The 13,460-nt window shown below is 42.7% G+C and overlaps 1 protein-coding gene across 3 annotated transcripts in view; it reads right to left on the bottom strand.

The window, feature by feature from the left end:
- LOC143328094 (uncharacterized) overlaps positions 1–12,252 on the bottom strand; it is a 420,223-nt gene extending 407,971 nt beyond the window's left edge. For all 3 annotated transcript variants that reach the window (XR_013077785.1, XM_076743024.1, XM_076743023.1), the window contains exon 1: positions 12,074–12,252. The gene's annotated coding sequence lies outside the window, so the exon portion shown is untranslated. The remainder of the gene's footprint in view (positions 1–12,073) is intronic.
- Between the last annotated feature and the right edge of the window lie 1,208 nt (positions 12,253–13,460).

Here is a 13,460-nt window from a genome sequence, read left to right as displayed (position 1 = left end):
TGTTCGCTAGGACGCCTGCTTGACTGAAGAGTGCGCTAGCCTGCTGACCATAAAAGAAAAAGAAAAAAGAAACTGCTGCCATTATAGTTCCTCATCTGCCATTCAAGCGTATCTGTTAGCTAACGTTCGAGCTCTGGCTCCACCGTTCAACCACTGAGGCTTAGCAATTAGATTATTCTGCCTCAAGAGCAACTCTGCCTCGTAGAAACGTATGTAGGCCTGCAGGGTTATCCAAAGACCCAATCTGCCTTCTTTTATTCGTAAGCCTAAACACGGCAAGATCTGATTCTCCCCCAACTACAGCATGTTAAATACAGAGCTCTGAGTCCTGACACAGCTTTGCTTGCTAAGTGGCACAATTATCGTGCTTACACAGTGTTTACGTCCATGGCACACACCTGGCACAGTTGCCTCGGTGTGCAGTACCGTATAAACCAACCTCTAGAAAATATGTACAAGGACACAACCCCTTCCTGAAAAATGCGAGAAACAATTCAAGTTTATAAATTTAGGATACCTCCATATTAAATGAGACGACAGAGGAAAAGATTTACTGTGAATCCTGCTGCTGAAACAGCCTCAACGCCTGCAGGTAATGAGATTTTTCGGAAAGTCTTGAGTGCCTGTAAACTGTCTTCATACGTGTGAATCTGCCTTTACATTCAAGCATGTACAGAAAAAGACATACAGATCATGTAATGACAACCTCCGCCATCACATGAACTCCATATGTTGCACCTCTCATCTCCACCCACACACGCATTAGAAAAATCCAACCACTTCAATCATTTTGGAAAGTTCCCGTTTCAACCTCCCCTCTGATCAGGTGGCTGTTTATTCCCCTTTAATTATTTTCTTCTTTTTTTTTTTCCCAGGATCATGAAATAATAATCTATACTTGGATTCCCAGAGCTCTCGTTATCCGGTTGCACATATTTTATAGTGAAATAAAACGGCGGAGTAATGAACGCTGGAATTTGACCCCATGCTGTTCGGGCCATGCAAAGGTCAGGGAAATTAATTTTGCCCACTGTTGCAGAGGAAAGATGGAGAAAAAGAGTAAGGAATGGAGAGGAGCAGAAAGGTTATGAAGACAGGAAGACACTCTGTGTAACTTGAACCTTTTAAACTGTGTTATTCAACAGTTGATGAGTTAGTTCCACGACTTAAATGTTCATGTGTTGCTCAGTTATTGCCGTGCATACATTGTGAAATTTGAACTTGTAGCCTCGCAGATATGGAAGTGTATCTTTTTGGTGCTCTCTAAATTCAATTTACCTCTAAAAGCGTGGTTAAGGATGTGTGTGTGTGTGTGTGTGTGTGTGTGTGTGTGTGTGTGTGTGTGTGTGTGTGTGTGTGTGAAGCACCTCGAGCACTGCTGTCATCCTTTTGAGAACAAAAGCACTCAGCGTTACAAGCCGGTCCAAGACGAGTTCTGCCCTGTTATTTATGGAAAACGAGGAGTGTATGGATTAAACAGATGATGCCAAGACAAACAACAAAAAAAAGAAGCCATGATTCATTTCCCAAACCATGAAAAAGGGCCAAAGGACAAACAAATCAATGGCAGTTTGGATGATATCTGGCCCCAAGCATTGACAGGCCCTGGAGTGTTTGGCATGAATGTAAATGTGAAAAGTGCAGTTTTCTTTATATTCAGCGAGGCAGGCCAAAGCTACAATATATGCTATATTGTCCTGATTAGTGTTGCTCAATACGTTCATTTGAAGCTGTTGTAGTAGTAGTAGTAAAGCTCCCAGCAGCTGCGGTGTGCTAAATACATATATTTTCCTTCTTTTTCAGCTGAAAGGAGTAAGCAGCTGATGCTGATGATTTTAAGAGACAACAGTGAGATCCATCAAATTAGAAACCAGCCAAAACAATCAAATAATGCACTGGATAAATGATGTCATACTGTAAAATCTATGGCTTATTGTCTGGGCAGAGGGCCAATTCACATTGCTACACTGGTTATGCAAAACGGTAAGAATGCTCCGAACGTAAGCCAGTCATCAATATACAACAGCAGCAGCCTGCTACTGTTATTCAATGTAAATTTGATATGTGTTTGTGTGCGTACGGTAGCCCTGTTAAAAGCCACATGTGAGGGAGGATGAGGAAGAGGAGGAAAGAGAGGAGAGGTAGGAAGAGCGGAGAAGAGACGAGCCCTGGCTGGCTGCCACTCATCTGGGCACCTTCTCTAAGCAGGGCAGAAAATCAAACACGCCAGGAAAGAATTAAAGGAGAAAGAGAGGGAGAGAGAAAGAAAAATGATTTTTCTTATAAATAGCAGGGCTTGCCAGAAGGCAGAGGAAATGAGAGCAAGTGAGCGCTGGAAAAGAAGGGCTTGAGCTTGACACGGGGCTTAAAATTGAGAGGGGGCGGGAAGAAGGGACCTACTGCGCGAAAATGTCTCCAACCAAAGCAAGGATTAGTGTTCCAACCTCCTCCACCGCCAAGATCCGCCAGTACAACTAATCACCTTCACAGCTTCTCTCACTCTCTCCCTTCTCTTCTCCTCTCTCTCCTCGTCCTTTTCTCACTCTTTTCATCCCCCTCTTTTTTTCTCCTCCACTCTCCTCTGCTCTTTAAAGTATCATTTCGCCCCTCTCATCGTCATTATGGCTAAAATTAAAGCAGAGTATGTTCTGCCAAGAACGATTAGCCGCCGCAGCCTTACTGGGCACAGAAAGGTGCTCAGGGTTTTTTTGTCAATCTTGTGTGCGGGTGCATGGTACATTACCAGCACAGGAACACACTGCAAACTTCAAAAGGCATCTACATATATGATGACAAGGGATGTCGCAGACACCCCCCATCCCCATCCCCACTCCCTTGCTTTCTGTCTGTCAAATCCCCTCTGTCACTCCATCCCTCACTCTCTGCCCCCCCCCCCATCTTCTCCACCTGCCAGTCCATCCTTCCCTCCTTCTCCTTTTTTCCTCTCCTCTTTTTCTCTCTTCCTCCCTGTCACTGCCATCCATTTCCTCTCCCCCGACAAGGCTCCTCACAAAGATGGCGACGGCGACAAGAACGACGGTGCATAAACATAAACAAGTCAAATTGATCCCATAGAAGATGAGCCATTTTGAGGGAGGTGGGGGGGGGGGGGGGGGGGGGGGGGGGCTGGGGGGCATGAAACAGACAGGAGCGATTAAGCTCCTTTCTCACTCTTCTTTCTGTCTTTCCACCGGGCTCGATCTCTCTTTTCCTCTTGTACAAGGTGGGGGAAGAGCAGTTGCAGAACCATACCGGAGAAAGAGCCACTTCATAAGCAGATGCCTGGCATACGATTGCAGCCGGGGGAGTGTGTGAATTCATTCTCCTCCGCTATAAATACACGGCATGTCTCTGTATAGGTGCATGCGCAAAATGTAATTAGGCAGTGAGGCAGAAAGGCAAGCTGCCTTTCTCTATGTTTGCATATTTTGTCCACAAATAATGTAGTACAAAGGCAAAGACAGGAGAAATCTCTCTTGAATATTCATTTACAAAATAACGGTTTGCTGATAAGGCCAAGGTATGTGATAATCAATTAGCTAAATGTTCTACAAAAACCTGGCAAGAAGGAATCAAGACAATAATAATAAATATGCACACACACACACACACACGCACACAGTGTATGTTGGTGAAGCGAAATGACGACTTCAGCAGAAGTCTGCGCTGAATATCCATACCACATTAGCCCAGATAAAATATCACAAAGAACAAAAAGGGAGCAGGATGTGTATTTCTAATGAGTTTGTTTGTTTCGAGCGTTCGTACAATAAGAAAGAGTTTGTTTTACATACAGTGTGCCTAAACGCACCTTCTGTTGCCTGTGTGGTGTGCGTGGGATTAAGAATATTACAGGAGAAGATGCAGATAGTGCAGATGGAAAAGAGAGCTTCGTAAACACCAGTGTGTGTGTGTGTGTGTGTGTGTGTGTGTGTTAGTGTGTGTGACAGTCGGGAAGGTCAGCGGAGTGTCAGGATCAGACCTGGCACGATACTGCGAGTCCATTTTGTTTCTGCAAGTAACAAATGGAAACAGCACAAAATCAGAGTGATGATAAACGCTAAATGTTTCAGCGACGCACTCGGCGGCTTGTGATGACAGGCAGACGCACGGAGAGGAAATCATGTCCGTGGGGCTGAAACTGATGATTATTTTCATCATCGGCTCATCTGACCATTATGTCTTCTTAATTAATTGATTAAAGGTTTGGTAAATAAAACATCAGAAAATAATGAAAAATGCCCATCGCAATTTCCAAAAGCCCAAAGTGACGTCTTCAAAGTGCATCTTTTATCTGGCCGAGAGTCCAAAACTCAAGCATATTCAATTTATAATGCTAAATGGTTCAGCCCTGCACTTCGTGGATGTGACAACCGTGCGGACACACAGAATGAAAATTACTTCTGTAGGACTGCAGCTAACAACTATTTTCAACGATTGTTTTCTCGGTGAATTGATTTATTGTGTGGTCTATTGCCGTCAAAGTGTTTTATCAGCTGAAGTACCTAAAGGGATATTAAATAAATAATGATATAAAACCACAAGGAGCAGCAAATGTTCAAATGCAACGAGCAGAGAACAAAGACAGCTGTGCAGTTTTGCTTAAAAACGCACTTCAACAATGAACCCTCCGCTATAACAGCTGCCGATCGACTTTCTGTCGATTAGCTAATTGATTATTCAGCTGATCACTTCGGCTCTGGATCTGTGCATACATGCAAGTCATTTCCTGCCGAATTTCAAGTCTAATTGTACAGCATGTCCAATGTAATTTAATTGTTCAACATGCAGTGCTGCAGTATTAAGAATTACAGTTGTTACCACAACACTGTTGTGTATACATGTGAAACCAATTACAATACATTTAATTAGGCCTTGTGCCTATTAATAACTGCTAACAAATACTAGTGCTAGATATAAGTGGGTGCTTTTAATAAGAAGACTAAATGTCACCACCAAGGATTTCCTGTTTCTCCTCCAGGCCCTGTGCCCCTGTTGCTCTGCAGGGCACGTCGTCCTCTACTGCCCAGTGCGTGAATTACAGCTGACCCGACCTCCTGCAGTCGACCTGGCAGGGAACAAAGAGGCAGCGTTGTGCCAAAGAGGCCTATCACTCTCTCCTTTAGAGGGGAGGAGAGGGAGGAAGAGGAGGGAAGGTTTCCAGAGGGGGCAGGGTTAAGGGGGCTCCGCCATACTGGAGCAATGCAGCTGTGCTCTGTGGTCGACTCCCAGCCGAATGGGGGCAAACTGCTTCAGCATGTGTGTGTGTTGGGGGGGTGTAAGGAGGTGGGGTGGGTGGTGGTTGTTGGCACAGAGGGGTGGGCTGGTAAGACATCTGTCATCCTATCATCAATGCTGTCACATCATAGAACAAATGGGCTGTGGGATTTTTACAGCCCAAAAACAAGGGATGGCAAAAGGTATCAGTTAGCATGTGATCTGCCGCTGCTCTTCTGTGCCTTTTTCAATAATTGTCGGCCACTGTGCTTCACCTCATCAAACGGTGTGAAAAAAGGAGGGAAAATGGTCACAAAGTGAGAGAGCAAATGCAAATCTGTCAAATTCCAAATCAGCACAGCATCATAAAGGTGTTCTGCAGCTGAACGTCCTTGGCTGAAGCCACATTTAGGGGTCTGGAACTCCTGCTTCCAAGCGAGGACGAAGAGCGAGTGAAGGGAGAGTGGCATATTTAATTTCCCCCTCTACCCCATTGCACCACTATCCCTTTTGTTTTTTGAAGCGGGCCGCCGCACCGAGGCAAGGTCTTCCATAATGACACCTTGACTGTGAAGAACTTCATCCACTCTGCCGTGCTATCTGGTGCCTGCGTAACAAGACGGCTGGCTTTGTTGCCAGGAGAGTGGAAGAGAGCTTTGAACTGCAGACTGACAGCGCAGGGGAAGCCGTTCTAGGCGTAAATGTAAATTACTATTACTTACACGTTTAACCCAGCACCTACAACCCCCCCACACCACCACCACCACCACACACACACACCCACACCAACACACACCTCACCCCACCCTCCTCCCTGTTCACCAGCTTGCACTCTGACGGAGGCAGTGGTAGTTGGGGGGGACAATTCTGACATCATGTTGCCCTCTTTTGGCAGGTGTTTGCAACTGCACCTCACTGTCCTCTCACCTCAATGGCAACGACTCAGCCTGTCTTCCCTGTTAAAGAACAAAAAGCTTGAACGGCAGAGCAACCATCAGAATGCTGATAAATAATCGGAATGATCTTAATATTAAATGTATGAGTACATAACGAATATACTGCATGAATACCCACGTTAGACCAAGGTGAATAAAATCTGGACAAAATTAGCAAAAAGCACCTTTTCCTCGCCCTCATTCACATACCTCAGCCTTTCTTGTGTAAGCAGGCTTTTTGTTACAACTTAACAAGGTAAAAGACTCATTTTAGCAAGAGAGAAGTTACCAAGAAGGCGACTTCTGAATAAAAAAAAACAATACAGACGAGAAAAACTGTCTGGAAAATGACTGGCACATGCCACAACAGAGTACAAATAACGTTCAGTTGAGATGCAGGCACAAGTTTCTGAAACCATTTAATAAAGCTACCTTGAATTAGAAGGAAAATCATTGCCCAAGAGTGTTTCAGTGTCTGCCATGTCCTTTCAGACTGACTTGAATTCACCAAAAGTAATCACCTCTGTCTTTCTCTATTGTTCCAAACTCCATCCTCTCTCAAGGAACTGACATCTGTAGACCACTGTGAGAACACAAACCATTCTGGATTTTAGCTTTTAGAAACATACGCACACAGCTGAGAGGGAACCAGTCCAAAGAGAGATTTATATTGAAAAATCAACCACTGGGCACATACAGTACAGTTATGATGGCCACTCTGCAATAGCAATAGCACAGAACCTCAAATGTTTTCAACGCTGAGCAGGTGTATTCATGAAGAGCACATCACGGTAATCTAATCAACACGCCAAAAAAGATCCTTCAGAATTCAGCATGACGTCTTAGCTTTCGTGTATTTTCTGTCAGTCTGTAAATAAAATAAATGAATAAATCCTAGGCTGTACCGTCTTCATGTGACTCAAAAAGAATGAAGAGAGAACGCAGCGCAATGCAGGGGACATACTGCTGAATAAATCAAAACTTCAAATACAATCAGTGCCTGGACTAAGGAGCATCAGAGGCTTACATGATGAGAAAACAGGTGAAAACATACTATGCTGAAGCTTAATCATTGGCCACAGATTGGATTTTAAGTATGAAATGACGCTGAACGCGGATTGTGGATTGATGCTTGTGTTCTGCTGTTGATCTTATTTTGCCACTCCACACAGAGCTGAGCGCACTGGCAGCGCCTGTCGTCAGGCAAAGCTCCAAGCCATTTCCCCGAGATGCATCTCAACTGAATCAATAGGGCCCTCGCAGCATATCATTAGACATAAGTATTATAATTACTTGTGTTATTAATTTTGCCTTAATACCAGGGATAATATGATATGTAATTCAACCCTGTGGAGGGAAGAGAAAATAAGATAATCACAAATGCATCTCTTATGAAAATCAATGTTGAAATGGATATTCCAATAATGCCAAACCACTGCCCTTCTGTTTTTTTCTCATGCATATCAAGCAGTCATTTTCCGCATTCATCTGAAAAAAATATATAAATATGTCCGACATATTTCACATAGGCGCCCCTGTCTGAGGCAAAACAATATGGATTTGTGTTGCCTCGCAAACAATTTTAATAAAAAGCTATTGATTGGGGATCGAGCAGCTAGCCTGTGGGCGCGGAGCACCAGACCCCAGTGGGTCCAGATCATTAATGTCCTCAACTGCTGGCTTCACTGGTGCAAATTTGTTCAATAAGGGTCTGGCACGCATGCTTCAGGCTTTGATTTTGATACAGCCACATCAGACTGTTTGTGGCTGCACCACAGGCCACAAACCTACGGCACATTTGGTTACAACATGATGGTGGCATGTGTTTTTCTTCGTTCACAGTTTTACGATAAATTCCATTTAATAAACAGTGCTGATGCATACGATTTCAGAAAGTGGCAAAAATGATGAATGGATGTGAACACACATGAGCCCTACTGAGCCTGACCGCTCATGGCAAACATCACCAGGAGCCACATCCCACAGCAATCCATGGCTGCTTTCACACACACACACACACACACACACACACACAGCTTGTCATCAACAGATCTCCTCCTGACAGAGGAAAAAAAACAGCAAAACACACTCTCACATCCTCTGCTTTATGTCAAACCTCACCGAAATTTGTGCAGCTGCAATATCTACATCGACGCAAAAACACACTGGCATATACTTTCTTAAGCAGGTATCAAAGCCTTGGCACAGCAAGACAGTTTTAATTACCAGGTACTTTCCTTATGCTTATGATTTCAATTTCTCCCTGCAAAGCTGGTAATGATATTCAAAATGCCTGCTGGCAACTCTGACTCCTTATTCTCCCCAGTCTTTCCTTCCCACTAAGATGTGAATACCCCAGTTTATAGGCTTATTTGTCCTCCAGTCACTTTGTAAAATCTTTATTCGGCCGAAGATATCTTTTTAAATGCGAGCCTCGCTGGAAGGAATGGCAATAAAGGTTTTAGGGAGGGGGGAGAGAGATCAATGCAGAATGTATTAGCCTGCACTACAGAGACCGACTTCAATAATAAAAGCATTGATCCTTTAAAGTGAAGCTTATTCTGGGACGGCATGGTAAAGGAGGATGGACCATTCCAATACTGCACGGGCCAGATGGAGAATCACAGCAGGATATTTCACCCTCCCCCCAAATATTCACATTATATTTCAAATCCGTATTAGATTCTGTCGCACAATTACTGAGGGATTCTTGTTGAAATGCATGCATTATGGAGGAGCATGTCCAATAATAGAGCATATGGAATAACATATTTAATTGGTACTACTTAAGCTTTGCCAAGTACAAAAGAGGGTGAGAAAAAAAAAAGGAAGGGAAGGACATGTAAGGAAGAGAAAAAAGTTAAATGAGGTAGTAGATTTTTTTTTTTTTTTTTTTTTTTTTGAGAATATAAGGGATTATTGGAGGACATTTTTAATTTGCTATTATGTAGTTTATTATGCCTATTCAGAGAATAAATATGTATGCTGAAGATACGCTTTGGCTGTCGTGTCATTTAATTTCATTCAATTTTCTTTGAAATTTCTTGTTTTCAAAACAGGAGCTGCTAATATTTCTCGATTTCCATTCGTCACCGGACACATCACATCCCAGCAGTGTCTCTGTACACAGCCGTCGGTAGTAAAGCGCCAGCAGTAATCAGCGTGAGGCTGGGTATATAACAAGCACACTTCACACACTAATCAGCTCAAGTGGACTTGCATTGCATCCGCATTCTTGCGTTTGGCTCATAGAGATGAGCCCTGGCTTAGATTAGGAAACTACCTAGATAGTATCAATAGATAAGATTATCTGTGATTTACCCAGTGTCGTGAGTACATCAAAGTATACTGGAGAGGGATGCTTCCTGTGGTGTTTAGTGATAAAATAAAATACTGAATGCAAAGTGGAGGTCAGAGGTAATCAGAGAGAAAGTACACACAATGTGCTTTTTCACAGCAAACTCCATGCTACCTGAATTAATCTTCCTCTAGGCTGATAAATGCTTCGCTTTCCTTCACCGAGCTGCCATATCAACATATTAAACACAATAGTACACAGAAATGAGGCTGAGACTGATATGTCGGACTATAAATAATCAGACTCAACAGGAAGCCTATTACTTTCCGTATCCATCAGTCTGCTGATTGATTCCAATTTATTGTTTAATCTATGAAATGTCAAAAAAAAAAAAAAAAAAAAAGAGAGAAAAATACGTCACAAGTTGTGAGAGCACAAGGTGCTGTCTTCAAATGTCTTGATTTGTCAGCAAATTTCTACATTTAAGAGGCTGGAAGTAGCAAATAAATGGCATTTCTATTAATTAAAAAAAATTAAAAGCAAAATTCTACCCGTTAGCTAAATGATAGATCAACTAATTATTTCAACTCTGTTCAACAGTTTGTAAAACCTACAGTTAAGCGTGTGAAGCTGACAATAACCAAAACTCATTCCATAAATAAGGGGCAGCAGGTACTAAAAGAGATTTTTTTTTTTTTTTGCCGTGTCAACATTCTGATTCAAAGGTGTCACATTCTTATGTTATTTTGTATTTGTTTTGCAGCTGCAGTAAATGTAATCAAATGAATTTTTGCACATAAAGTTGCATCAGTTATTTATAGCTTTAATAAGTGATATAAGCATCAGAATCAGCCTGTAATGCTCTAATGCTAACATCAACACAAACATACACACACACACACACACACACACAGTGACCCTCAGTTCCAACTAGTGTCTCCTCCACCCATGGAGGGATGGGATGGGGATGGCAGGACAGACACCTACCTCCTGTAATCCCATCAACTCATGTCAGACAGCAGTCTGGATACAAGCCTATCTGTGAGGCCTGTAATCCACGGCTAAGACTTCACACACCGCGCTCCCACTTATCTGGAAACACACTCAGACACACACACACACTCGAAAACATACTTGGAGAGAAAAGTGATAGTTGGTGGCTGCTTCACTCAATCTGTCTTTGTAGAAAGGCACAATATTCTACTGTAAATGTGTATAAAGGAGGAATCAGCATAAATATGAAAATGTTGTCACGTCAGTTTGTGTGCCAAGCGTGCTGTATGGTACCAGCACAAGCCAAACATACACAATGATGCATGCATTAGATATTCTTAAAAAAGAAGAGCTGAAATGGATCCCAGAAATAAAAACTTCTAAAGTGGATAATATGAACAGTAAAGGCTAAGAGGGAAGGAAAGTGAATGTCGTTTTTACTGTGTTAATATATCAGTTAATCCCTTATGCAATGTAGCAGCGCAGAAAGAAAGAAAGAAAGAAAGAAAGAAAAGTCACTATTTTGTGTACAGCCTTGAAGACTTTGATAGGACTGACTATTGCAGTCCTCGTACAGATTTTGACTAATGTGCTGACACATTACAGATGTTTCCCCATAAAAAAATAAAACAGAAGATGCTTTGTCTCTTAAGAACACAAAAATCTGACTTGTGGAAATTCATTTCCTGAAATTGAGAATAAAAATGCAAAACCTCCCACCGCTGGAAGAAATCATGCAATATACTATTCTGATTAAACATGAAAACGCACCAAAAAAAAAAATTAAATTACAATAAAGACAAAGTGCATTTTCAAAATGGTGCTCAAAAAAGACAAAACACAAGATAATCTACAACTCGGCATGCACAAATTCCTGAATGTCTTCAACACATTTTGCTGTCAAGCCATTCAATCAATCACTAGTCCAGGGAACAATATGTCCCATTATCATTCAGATACATGCAAAACACCACGAAGGGGAAAAAAAATGAACGAAAGAGAGATAAAAAGGCACGTCGGACAAGGCACCCCTGCTCATGTCTTGCTTCAAAGAGGGAGAGAGAAAGGTAGAGAGAGAGAGACAGAGAGACAGAGAGAGAGAGAGAGAGAGAGAGAGAGAGAGGGAGAGAGAGAGAGAGAGAGACGCAGGGTGCAGGACCCACACGGTGTAGTTCCAGCCAATTGCATTCCAGAGAAGTGACCATGGCCAGTGATAAACAAAGCACCATAGATCATTCCTCTCCCAGACGGAGCCCGGCGCTGGAGGCAGCGGAAGGTAGAGCGGTCAGACAGAAAGAGAAAGAAGAAGCAGACAGAGACAGAAGACGACAGAGAGCTCACCGCCTATATGCATCCTCTGACGCTACAATTTGATGCCCTTTTTGCAACTGGAATGCCATTAAAGCCGGTCGTGCTGCACGCCTGCAGATTTGCTCTCCATGACAAGAACGAGAGAGCGAGCCAAAGAGAAAGACAGAGAGGGAAAGAGAGAAAGAGGGAGGGAAGGGTGCTGCTGCTTCCTTCTCCCACCGCCACTTTGCCGATGCATCGTATTCAAAAAAACAAAACAAAAAAAGCGTTAAATTGTTCCCATTTCCCAAAGAGAACAAAAAAGGCATTCAACACTTACCCACTCCCAGACACAAGACTCAGATTCAGTGTTCAGTGTTTGAGCCCAGTGTGCGTCACAACAGAAACCTCAGATATTCCTCCAAAATAGATGTGCAAAGAGTGCAGTGAGGTTCTCCCTCTTTTGTTTGTGAGCCTGCCTGGCTAGGTTTCTCTATTTGCATCAGCCGGCTTTTTACAGCTTTGAAGCAGGTGGATGACAAAAACATCAATCTCTCCAGGCACATTGTGTGGCATGCACACTTTGACACACTCCCCTCACCAGCTCTATACAGTATAATCACACATTCCTATTCTCTCCTCACAGCTCCACGAATGAATATGGGCTCAAAAGAAAACTGAAGGACAAGTGTGCATTGTTGGAGTGTGCTTTTGTTGTAATCATGTTTTGATTGGATTAGAATGGGAATTTGTTATATCTCCAGAGTTCCATTTGCCATATGTTGAGGCAATTTTATGCACACTAAGGGAGGACATTGGCTGATGGATGCAAGTTAGCAACAGAAAAAAAGCATGAGCCAGAATCATAAGGTGTCCATATGACTGTTTTGCCTCTTTAAATCGATGTATAGCCTTAATTATGTTTCTGTGCATACAAAGGTTCTCTCTAGCGCAAACGAGAAGCTATTGGTTTGTACCAAATAGTAGGGCTGCAGTCATGCAGCGTGAGACAAGTCTGAGCAGTTTCAAGATCAAGTCAAGTCCAAATGGTCAAGTCAAGACAAAAAAGCAAAAGATTGCTTTTTTTAACAGCAATGTTGAAACCATTGTCTTAGAGGTGCACTCATCATGATTTTTTCTCAACAACAAAAAACGGGATTTAAAAGGTATCATTCTTAGCTTGGAACCCACAGAGAATTGTCATCTGCAGTTCCCCTCAGTTCTCCAGATTGTTTTAGAGTCTCTCAGCTTTGGGTCTTTCAACTTCACTGTTTTAGTCCACTCAACCTTGTCTGTAGCTGTAGCAGATAGTTGTTTTCAACTGAAAAGCTCTGATGAACCCACTGTGCACCACATTACCTGCTCAGCACCAAACAACAGACAAACATCAGTGACTAGCTGGTGAAAGGAGTGGAGCAAAGGACACTGAATAATGGACTTGAATTTTTCAGGTCACCAGAATCACAACTCCAAGGAATACTAATGTTGCTCCCCTCATCTGCTGGATGTGTAACCAGAGAACTGTTTGCTGACACAGCAGCCATATCAACTTTATAAGTTGATAATATGTCAGTGCTGTATTTACAACTTGTTCCACTGCCCCCACTTGACCCTAAATATAAATGAATGCAGCTTTAAGGAGCTTTCAGACACTGACCTGTTGCCTCTGCTGACTCCATTGTTTCAAAAGTAAATATAGCAACGATGAGGTTGGGGGCAGCTCTTGT

Source organism: Chaetodon auriga, chromosome 11, assembly GCF_051107435.1.
Source record: "Chaetodon auriga isolate fChaAug3 chromosome 11, fChaAug3.hap1, whole genome shotgun sequence".
In the NCBI taxonomy this organism is placed as follows: domain Eukaryota; kingdom Metazoa; phylum Chordata; class Actinopteri; order Chaetodontiformes; family Chaetodontidae; genus Chaetodon; species Chaetodon auriga.
The sequence above is the reverse complement of the archived record's forward strand: the minus strand, read 5'-3'. Positions and strand labels throughout refer to the sequence as shown.